The 10,324-nt window shown below is 43.9% G+C and overlaps 1 long non-coding RNA gene across 1 annotated transcript; it reads right to left on the bottom strand.

Annotated features, from left to right (window-relative positions):
* Positions 1-1,564: 1,564 nt before the first annotated feature.
* Positions 1,565-10,062, bottom strand: LOC128312140 (uncharacterized). Its single transcript, XR_008291048.1, has 3 exons — positions 9,965-10,062; positions 7,634-7,784; positions 1,565-7,448 (listed from the first exon to the last, which is right to left on the bottom strand). It is a non-coding gene; the product is annotated as an uncharacterized LOC128312140 (long non-coding RNA).
* Positions 10,063-10,324: the final 262 nt, after the last annotated feature.

Below are 10,324 nucleotides of genomic sequence, written 5' to 3'. Positions count from 1 at the left end.
TTCTGCTCTAAGAGGGTGTCTGAGGAGGGGAGGGACGTGTATTCTCAACTTTAATTTCTGTTCAGTGCTTGGTTCAATCCAGAGAGAGATTCCCTGTGCTCCCAGGAGTCTGTAGTAGCATTTGCCCAACCCAGACCTAAACAAAACCAAGCCAAACCCGAACAAATAGAACAAGCAACATCTTGGCTGACCTTGTCAGGCCTGCTTGCTTTGGGGCTCGGTTCCCCAAAGCAGGCCTTGGCTCCATGACCATCACTGCTCATCTCAGGCTTGTCCTGTGCCCTCACTTTCCACGGTGAGCACTTCTGTCCCTGGGGCTGCCATCTACAGGGTCTGGCCATAGAGCCCCTTTCTTCTGCTCGGCTAATTTGTCCTTGGAGTCATCACTTCTCTGCCAGGCTTCTCACTTTTGTGCCTTTCCTGACAACTGTCCCTGCTCTACCTCAAGGCCTGTGTCTTCTTTCATTTGATGAGACTTTTGGGCTTCTCGCTGTTCTTTTCTCCTCCTTGGTCCATCTTCTCAGCTTTCCAGCATCTTCCTAAACATACGCCTGCTTTCTGATTCCCATCAGGGGAGGTCGCAACCTATGGAGCGTGGCATTGGAGTCCCAGCCAGCCAACCTCACCACCCTGTCTTTCACCATTGCCCTGAATGGAAACCCCAGCCACACTGTCCTGGTCATTGCCTTCATTATCTTAACTACACTCCCTGCCTCTGGGACTTGGCTCACACTATTCCCCATGTAGAAATCTAACAAATCAGCTTTTAAGGATTATCGCGAGTACTGTCACCTCCAAGAAAACTTCCAGTCACAGCTCCTCCAGAAAGGGAGTCTTCCCCCACCACTGACAGCTGATGCGAAGGCCTCTCTTGTATGCAATATTTACGAATCTATCTGCCCTCATTAGGCTGTGAATTCCGTGAAACTCAAGACTGGCCCTTAGTCATCTTTGTATGCCCTGCATCTGGTGTGAAATAAACACGCAAAGGTTTTCTTTTAGCTGAATTTGGCCCTAGGGGAGTTATATTTTGATGGCTCGACTATCTATACCCTCTCCTCCATGATAGGGTTATCAGGGAATATTAGAATATCCGTAGCTGGCTGGTTGATATTTATTTGTCAAGGGTAGCAAGAGAATAAAGTAGGAAAATGGATACTGGACTTGGGGTGCCTACCCTTTGTGGGCCCTCGACTTTTGGGCAAGCCTGAAGGAAACACTGGCTGGAGGAAAAGGGGGCTAACTTGAGGGAGCTTCCAGGAAGGGGACTGGGGTAGTAATGTTTCCAAGTACACATACCACTGGTGGCATTGGTGGCATTATTCTCAGAAAGGAAAGAGGTGGGGCCTTGGGACTGGAAACTATCTTCTCGTTCTGTGTTATCCCTTGGGCAACAACCTTGGACAAGCCTCTTAGCTCCTCTGAGTTTGGGGGTTTATTATGGCTCTTTCATAGATTTATTGTGGAAGTGGTCCTTAAAAACTTGGACTGGGCCTTTAAGTCAAGGAAAGACGTCGAAAATATTTAAGATGGAAAATGAGTTTGGTAAGTTGGTAGCAGCAAGATCAGACACTTTGAAAGGCTATTTATCTAAGAGAAGTAAAAACATACGTTCACAAAAGACTTGTAGAAGAATGTTTTCAGTGGCTTTATTTATAATGGCACAGAACTGGGAACAACCCAAATGTCCATCAACAGGAGAATGGACAAACTATGGTATCTTCATACAATGGAATATTACTCAGTAATAAAAACTAAACTACTGATATATGAAACAACAAGGATTAATCTCAAAAACATGTCGAATGAAAGAAGCCAGACAAAAAGAAAGAGATACTGTAAGATTCTGCTTATATGAAATTGAAAATCACAGGTTGAATCTTTGCCAAAAGGTATGGGACGATGGTTGTCTATGGGGCTAGAGATGGGAATTGGCTGGTAGAGATGAGGGAGTAGTCCAGGCTGCTGATAATGTTCTCATTCTTAATTGATGTGTTTATTTTGTGAGTGTTGGTGTTTGTTAAAACTCATCTAAGGTCTGTGTAGTTCAGCTTATGTTTGTCAATTAAACAAAAAATGAAAATCCTGAGAAAAATTGTACAGAATCATTTTAGGCCAGACTTGGGAACTGGTGGCATGGGGAATTCATACCATTGACAGTCAGTAGAGCCCCAGAAGCAACTCCTCTGCAACCTAGAAACATCAAGGGAAGTTTCTAAGAGAAGAAGACATTTGGGATGAGTTATGAAATATAGATAGGAATCTACCAGATGGACCAGGGATTAGAGTTTATTTCAGGAAGAGAGAAAGGAAGAGCCCGGGCCATGGATTGAAAAGAGTTAGAAGCATCTGAACCTGCAGGTGGGAGGTTGTGGTAGGGGAGCAGATCAGCACAGGAGGTGGAAGATGAGGTCACAAAGGCAGCTTGGGTGACCCAAGGGATGGCGATCTCAGCTGCACAACAGGGCAGGGGACACACAGGACCAGATCTCAGAGGACATGTTTGCAGACAGAATTTGGGGAGAGTGGTCAGCATAAAAGGAACAGTTAAAACATTTGGGAATGGATGAGCTGACTCAGAGAGTTAGAAAAACACACAATATACGAGGTCAGCCAGGCTAGCCTTTGGCCGGGACTCAGTAGCTGAGAATGGACATGAAGTTGGCTTCGCGTGCAGACTGATGGAGAGAGAGATCATTCTTTCTTCCATGAAGTGTGCAGGGACAATCAAACGTGGTGGCCTTTCTTTCTGAGCTGTGTGATACTGCCTTTGTTCAGGAGCTCTGCCGTGACAGAAGCTCATACACTGCGTTATTCAGGCTGAATGGACAGAGACTGTGTCTCAGCACACGAGAAAAGAAGTCCCAGGAAAAGAACAACATCCTAAGATGACCAGCCGTTATGCTGCCTGGTGCCTCCTGATGCCTATTATGTAACTCCTCCATGCCTCAATTTTTCATTTGTAAGAAGAGAATATCACTACCACAGGACTCTTACGAGGATTCAGTGAGTTATATTTATAAAGAACCCAGAATGGTTCTTGGCACAGGATGAATGTTATATAAATGGTTTTTCACATAAATACATGTAAATTGTTAAATAAAAAGCAGGGTTCTCAATGAAAAGAGCTATAAAACAGAACTTCCCAAGTATTCTGGTGGTTAACCGGTAGAAGAAAATTTCCAAAGGAAGAACAAATTAAGTTTTCTAATTAATTCATATCGTGGAATAATTTTAGAATTATATGAAAGTTGCCAAGTACAGAGAGTTCCTCATCAAAATAGTGTTTTTCAGTCTGTGCCCAGTACTAACAAAGTGCTAACCTGGGCTCAGGGATGGGAGTGGAGTGGGGAAGGAGTAACCATACAGTAACCACTCACCCAGTCTCTAATATCTGTTAGAGAGAAAAGCCGAGTTTATGTTTATGCATTCATTCAGTAACCACGGAGAGCCTCGTAGGTGGTCAGCACTGTGATAGGTGTTGAGGAGTCAGTGGTAAATTCCCTCATCCATCAAAGACTATGAGCACCTGCTGTGTTCCTGGTATTATGCCAGGCACTAGGGATGCCCCAGTGAAACTCACTATCTATGCAGGTTGTTCTTATGAGAAACAGAAAAGAAAGAGAGATGCAGGTCAAGCGTGATGCGAGCTTCAAGGACAGAGGGTCATTTCTAATTGGGCTGAGGCTTCACGGACAGGGTAGTCTTTGGGAGACTGAGATGGGTAGTTGGAAAGCCTCACCTCCCTCCAATAAGGGCTGCTGGAAAAGATAATGCAGCCTTTAAAAGGCTTCAGACCTTGTCCCTAAACCTGAACTTTTGGTGATATTATGCTATATGGACTGGGGAGTAAGGGGATTAAATCAGTTTATTTCTTAGCACCCATGTTCCAGAAAGAAGGAGGTGGTGGGAAGGTGGGAGGGAGGGAGAGAGGCAGGGCGCCAGGGTGGGTGAGAGAGAAGAGAGAGGGAGACTAGGGGAGAGAAGAGAGAATGGAAATTAGGTTCTCTCTTCCCCTTAGGGAGAAGCAATGTCTGAAGGATGTCTAGAAGCCTGGTTCAGGCCTTGAACATTTTGTGACTCAAATCATCTATGGCTGCTGATTTCCAAGTTCTTCCTGCATGAACACAGGCACTTGTTCCTTAAAATGACCTAAAGACTGTCACAACGCACTCAAATCAGAAACCACTTTATTTTTAGTTACTTTCTCCCCTTCCTCCTGCAAGTGACTTCTTGTATCAGAGGAAGGCGGCACATAAACCCTGTGGCCAGCTGACCTTGTGCCCCTGGAGAGAGTGAATGCCCACAGCCAGGAGAAGGGTGGGCTCCTCTCTGTGACGCTCCTGCCCCCTCCTGGCCCCCCACTCTTACCTGCTCTTGCTAACTTCTCAGATACTCTGAACTTTCAAAGGACAGAGACAATGTTTGAGTAGTCCCTAGCACATTCCTGACACACGGCAGGTACTCAAATCCTCATAAATAATTGGCCAAAGGACCGTGGAAGCTTCACGTTCTGCCAGAATTGCCACGCGAGCCTCAGATTGTGTTGCTTCTATAAAGACTTACAAGGGCTATGTTATTCCAAGGCAGGCCCTTCGTGGAAAACAAAGAGCCAATAGGCCCTCTGATTCTCTCCAGTTCACTGACATGTCTCAACCTTTACCAGTGCCTATGTCTGGGACCAAAATTGTCATCTTCAACCCATTTTCCTAAACCTGCTTTTAATTTCTATTTTTTTAAAGGACACCACTTTCCTCTCAGATAATCCCATTTAAAAACTACGAGAGATTCTCAGCTTTTCTTTCCCTCTGCAAATGAATTGTTACCAACTCTGTGAATTCTGCCATTTCAATATTTCTCTAAAATACTCAAGCCCTTATCATCCACCTGAGAATAATCGCCATCCCCCCCAGGTGAGTGTCATGCCCCCAATATTTCAGAGCAGTCCTGCTAACATGCACAATGGACTACGTCTCACTCTGGTTAACACCTCCCCACCCCCGCCTGGGGGTAATCCCTTGCCTTTCATTCAGGTCCAGGATTCAGAATCTGCACGCTCATGAACACAAGTCACAACTTGTTCATACCACTTTGCCCCATTGCCCCCATGCCCCAAATAACTTGTCAGTCATAACAAGTTATTTCTTAAAAACACCAGCCCCTCTCTTATTCTGTGCTGGTTGAATCTTCTCAAAGCTCTGGGGAGGGAGAGTGAGATTTGGCAAACCAACTCATTGTGCTGTTCCCACCACTACTTTTGACATGGAAAAGCCCCAAACTGGGTAAACTCGCTGCCATTGAAATACCATTGAGGTCATTGTAGTGCGAACCATGTGAGCTCAATACAGTCAGAAATCTTGCATCTCTACCAAAAACAAAATAAAATAAAAAGTAAATAAAGAAAGGAAAAGAAAAATAAACAAAGGAAAGGAAACAAGGAAAGGAAAGGAAAGGAAAGGAAAGGAAAACTGCAAGTTAACTTCAGCCCTTACAGAATTTATAGTAACAGCCCAGTCACTAGAAAGCCAATCAAGGCTCAAAGCCCAGAACTGCACTGGGAGAACACCCAGTATGATCTAACACCTATTTCCAAATTATAGTTAATTTTTATGACACCATGGACCTTAAAATATGATGTGTTTCCCTTTACTAAATACCAAATGCCTAAATACTTCTTTCCTATAAACTTTCATTATATCCTTCAAGTAAAACCTAGGAAAAAGGGACACAAAGAACAAGGATGGTTGAGACCTTTTGTCATCCAATCAGTTTCCCCGCCAGGATCATTGCGAGCTCGACTGGAGGGGTTCACACAACCCCAAGACAGGTGGATGTTGAGTAGGGTGTTTAGCCCAGCTCGCTGAACCTACAGGTAAGTGCAGCATGGTCAGGATCCTCTCTAAATAACCGGAAGATCACTGTTTTTTGGCCTGTGAGACATTAACCAGGTTTGTATCCAATCTTGAATCTTACTCTTACATTAATTTCTCATTTGAACTAGTTTTAACATCTTGTTAATTAAGGAGATGAATGAAATCTTCGACACTGTTTTACATGTGTAGGAAAGGCACGCTTTTAGCTTTGCAAACATTATACTTTAACGATGTTCTTGAAACACATGCTTTTGAAAATGGGAATGAGCTTCCATGTCAGATTTGTCTGGCCCAGCCTCACCTTGCATCTTCACTTTGGTAGAAACTTCTCTGCCTACTCACACCCAAGTTATCACTATCTACTCTGCTCTTCCCTCCCTCTAAATATAACCTAGAGTAGAACACAACTACTTTGCCTTATGGGTATTTACATGTAGACCTTGCCCCCCATCCCTATCCACAAGGCTGTGAGACTTTTGAAGACAAGAATTGAGTCTTCTTTCATTACATACCCCCTCAAGCATCTATCGACCCAAATGGGCATTCAGATTTTAGAATGAATGAGGGGTCAGCAGATAATGGATGAATAAGTGAATAAATGAATTGGGCATGGCACTTGGAATACAAAGATGAATAAAATCAGTTGACCTGGTGAAGAGATGAGCTTGCATGGGGATAACCAGTCCTGAGCTCAGTTAGATATATGTGTGTCTTAGTTTTAATTTCAAATCCACACATACTTGCATTTCCTTTGGCCTGGTCCTGTTGTTGTGTAGCTATGTACTTTTTTTTTTTCCCCATAGGGATGGCTGTTTGATGATTATTGTTTGAACAATGCCAACTAATCAGTTATGTACACGGGATTTGGGAGCATTGATCTATATTCTTTGGAAAATGGTACGTTGTTATTTAAAATGTAGCATAGGCCAAGTGTCATTACTAACATATCTCATAAGAAACCAGATGTTGCCAAGGTTTACCTCACTTCACTTAAGTACCAGTCACCATAAAATTATATTTTGTCCAATGTTTTTGGATTGAAGTTTAGTATCTGTTGTAATGCGATTATCTTATTATCTTAATTATTACTGGATTCTCAGGAAACTTTCTCCATGTTCCAAGTGGGGGCTAGGGACTCCTCACTTTGCTCCCACAGCTTCTATGTGTGTTCTGCCTGTCTCAGTATTGTGACCTGGAGTCGCTGGATGGTAGGAACCATGTTTTACTCATCGTTGGCCCCCAGCACCCAACACGGGGGCCTGGAACTAAGTAGGTGTTCAGTGATGGTTGGTTGATGAACAGGATGAGAGCAAAGAGCATGGGCTCTGGTCAAAACTCACTTTCGCTAATGATCATTTTCAAATAAGGATAATATTATGACTCCCATACAGATAGAAAATAGCCATGTGCTCCAAATTTCATGTAGCTCATGAGTCAGTGAGGGAACTGGGCAGATGTTAAAACCGGAAGAATCCAAAGAGCTGGCACACGTCTAGATGAGGAATATTGAAATGAATGTGCAAATGGAGGCAAAGTCTGCTTCTTTCACAGTCAGGAGAAAAGCCCGTTGCACCTCTGTAGATAGGACAGGATTTACATGTCTATAAACAAGGATTATTTTGCATTGCTATCAGTTATCTACAATTCCAGAGTTGTAAAATAGCTCCCCTAGAATCAGAACCAGATCACCTGGAAGGTGTCTTCTGGGCAATATAGGTTCCCATTAAAGCACAAATTTTCCCCTGCGGTTCAACTCTCACCTGTGCGGACAGGTCCTGACATAGGGGCATCATGTTCAGAGAGAAGAGCACTCACCAACACCTGGAGACTCGAAGCCCTGTGTTTCTGTAATGGGAGGGAAGTCCCTAGAAAGAAGAGTGTAGAGGTAGGCAGTAGCCAGACAGAATATATCTGGAAGGCCAAGATAAAAAGTATGGATTTAATCTAAAACTTTTAATTATATAATCATAGCAAATATATATACATACATATATATACATAAATATATATGCAATACGTATATATATATACATAAGTATATATGCAATACATATATATATACATACATATATATACGTGTATGTATATATATATACACACACACATACGTATATTCATATATATGCATATATTTCAAGCATTCAGCCCTAATTTGTGTACCTTTATTCCTAAATTAGGCACATACATTATAGTACCCGAATACTTCTATGAGCATGAGTTTGGCCACTTCTTGGCTGTGTGACCACAGGCAAGTTACTGTACATAGCTGTGCCTCAGTTTCCCTGCCTCTAAAATATGATGGTGCCCCAGAGCTGCTGTGATGGGGCTTAGCAGAGTAAGTGCTCAGTAAATGTCAGCTTGAAAACATTCACAAATAGAAACTAAAATGAATGAGATATAACATAAAGTGCTGACGTTTGTCTCTCTGTGCTCAGTGGATCAGCTTGAGCACCCACAGGTGTATGTGCACGTCGTTCCAGAGGTTATACCTAAGAGGCTTGTTAAGGTCTGTGGGTTGTAGAGATGGGGGTTGCAGCAGGGAGAAGGGTCAGAGGCAGGGAGGCCAGGAGGCAGGGAGGCCAGCATTGTAGCACAGGAGGGAGCTGACATGGGTCTGGGCACATGGGGGGAGACGCGAGGACGGCTCACTGAGAACAATGGTGGAGGCCCTTGTCCCATAACCTTTGGACATGGACTTGGTAGGCATGCCAGAAAGAAGACTGGGAGAAGATCCTCGGTGGGAGAGGTGGATAGTGCCTAGAACAAGCTTTGGAGCTGGGAAAGACAGGAGGTGAAAAAGAAAAGAAAAAGGCAGAAAAAGGCCAGAGCAGGAGGCTTGAGGGGCAGTGGGCTGGTCTCCCATTGTCCCCACGGCTTTGGGAGACACTGGCAGCTTATGATGACTGCCGCTTGCATTAGTATTTATGACAGACTACAGTCGGCTAAAAGGGAGCAGATTTTGCTACCCCAAAATATGTCTCTTTGACATAAGGCTTTTTTGAGCTAAAGGCAGTTAAAACGCAGCAGATTCAGGAAAAGGTCTTTTCCTCCCCATCAACCGCCTAAATTTGCATTGGAAAGGGGGCCTGTGCCAAGAAGAGAACGATTACTAGAGATACCCCTTTTTTTCTTTTAAACCTAAGACACTTATCTGCACCACAAGGCAACTTTGTTTTCCAAACATCTCTCCCTTCCTGTGAACGAATGGCCTTCCTGCCCTTTGACCCCAGACCCAGACCCAGACCAGTACCCCTTCCCTTGGCTTAGGATGTTATATAAGCCTCAGTTCCCTGGCTGCCCTTTGGATCTCATGTTTTTATAGGGCTCCTATATGTATGAAAATGTTTTTTCTCCTGTTTATCTGTCTTATGTCAATTTGATGACTAGATGAGCCCAAAGAATCTAGAAGGGTCTGAGGGAAAATGTTGTGCCCCTTCAGGGCCATGATGTTAACTACTATTTCCAGGCCTGCTATTCTGCACAGAGACAAGGCTTGTTACTTTACAGACAGTAGTTTCTTTATATAGTCTTCCCGGGAAACCTTTAAGGGTTATTATCATCCCCATTTTACAGATGAGTCAGAAGTTGAGTGGCTTGAACTGAAATGAGAAGCTTAGTAAAAGCACCCTGCTTTATAACCCCAAAGAGCATATGCTCTTTTTCTTCTGTACCCTGCTGGCTCCTGCTAAAACTTAGAAAACTGTGCACCCTCTTTATGCCCTGGGTATCCCAGTTCTCAGCATCCTTTCAGGGAAGAGCTTTCCCTCAAACGCTGGGGTACCTGTGTCTAACGAACAGGACACCTCCACACTCGCTTGCCAGGAAGTTCCTCCTGTGCATTTCCACCCTCACCTAGGAAACAGAGAGGAGTGGGGAGAAGCCCAGGCCAGGAAAGAAATTCTCCCGTGGCCCAAGAGACCAGTCAAATATCCCCTAAAAAGGCCTGGCCTGCACAAGTCAGGGTGGTAGGCTGGTGGAACCTAATCTTTTAAGAAGATTCAAGCGCAGAAGGACCGGCTGAGACTCTCCAGGTACCCCAGGCCATTGCAAAGGAGGCAAGTTATAGACCTCCTGTTACCTGTTACCCTCACCGGAAAAGGCCATATATGTGTTTCACGTCCTGTCCTCCACTCCATGTCTTTTCATTGCAGAATCTTCTTACTTCGAGAGAACTGGAGAAAATCTACCTGGAAATAGGTAAGTTACAGATGAATGTAGTGCATAGATTTAGAATGTGTTTGACCATTTTCAACTCTTCACGCAGACCTACATCAGATGGTCCAACAGGAAATGAGAGGAAGCTCTGGGACCTGCTTTAAGTAAGAGGCCAAAATGATATCTAAAGTGAGTGGCTTACCTCTCTATGACCTCAGAAAGTTGAGGAGCAATTTCCCACCCATCTTTGGTAAATGAATATTTAACATGTGGTAAGCCTGTGTCAATTGTGCTTT

This window comes from Acinonyx jubatus, chromosome D4 (genome assembly GCF_027475565.1).
Source record: "Acinonyx jubatus isolate Ajub_Pintada_27869175 chromosome D4, VMU_Ajub_asm_v1.0, whole genome shotgun sequence".
Lineage (NCBI taxonomy): Eukaryota > Metazoa > Chordata > Mammalia > Carnivora > Felidae > Acinonyx > Acinonyx jubatus.
The sequence above is the reverse complement of the archived record's forward strand: the minus strand, read 5'-3'. Positions and strand labels throughout refer to the sequence as shown.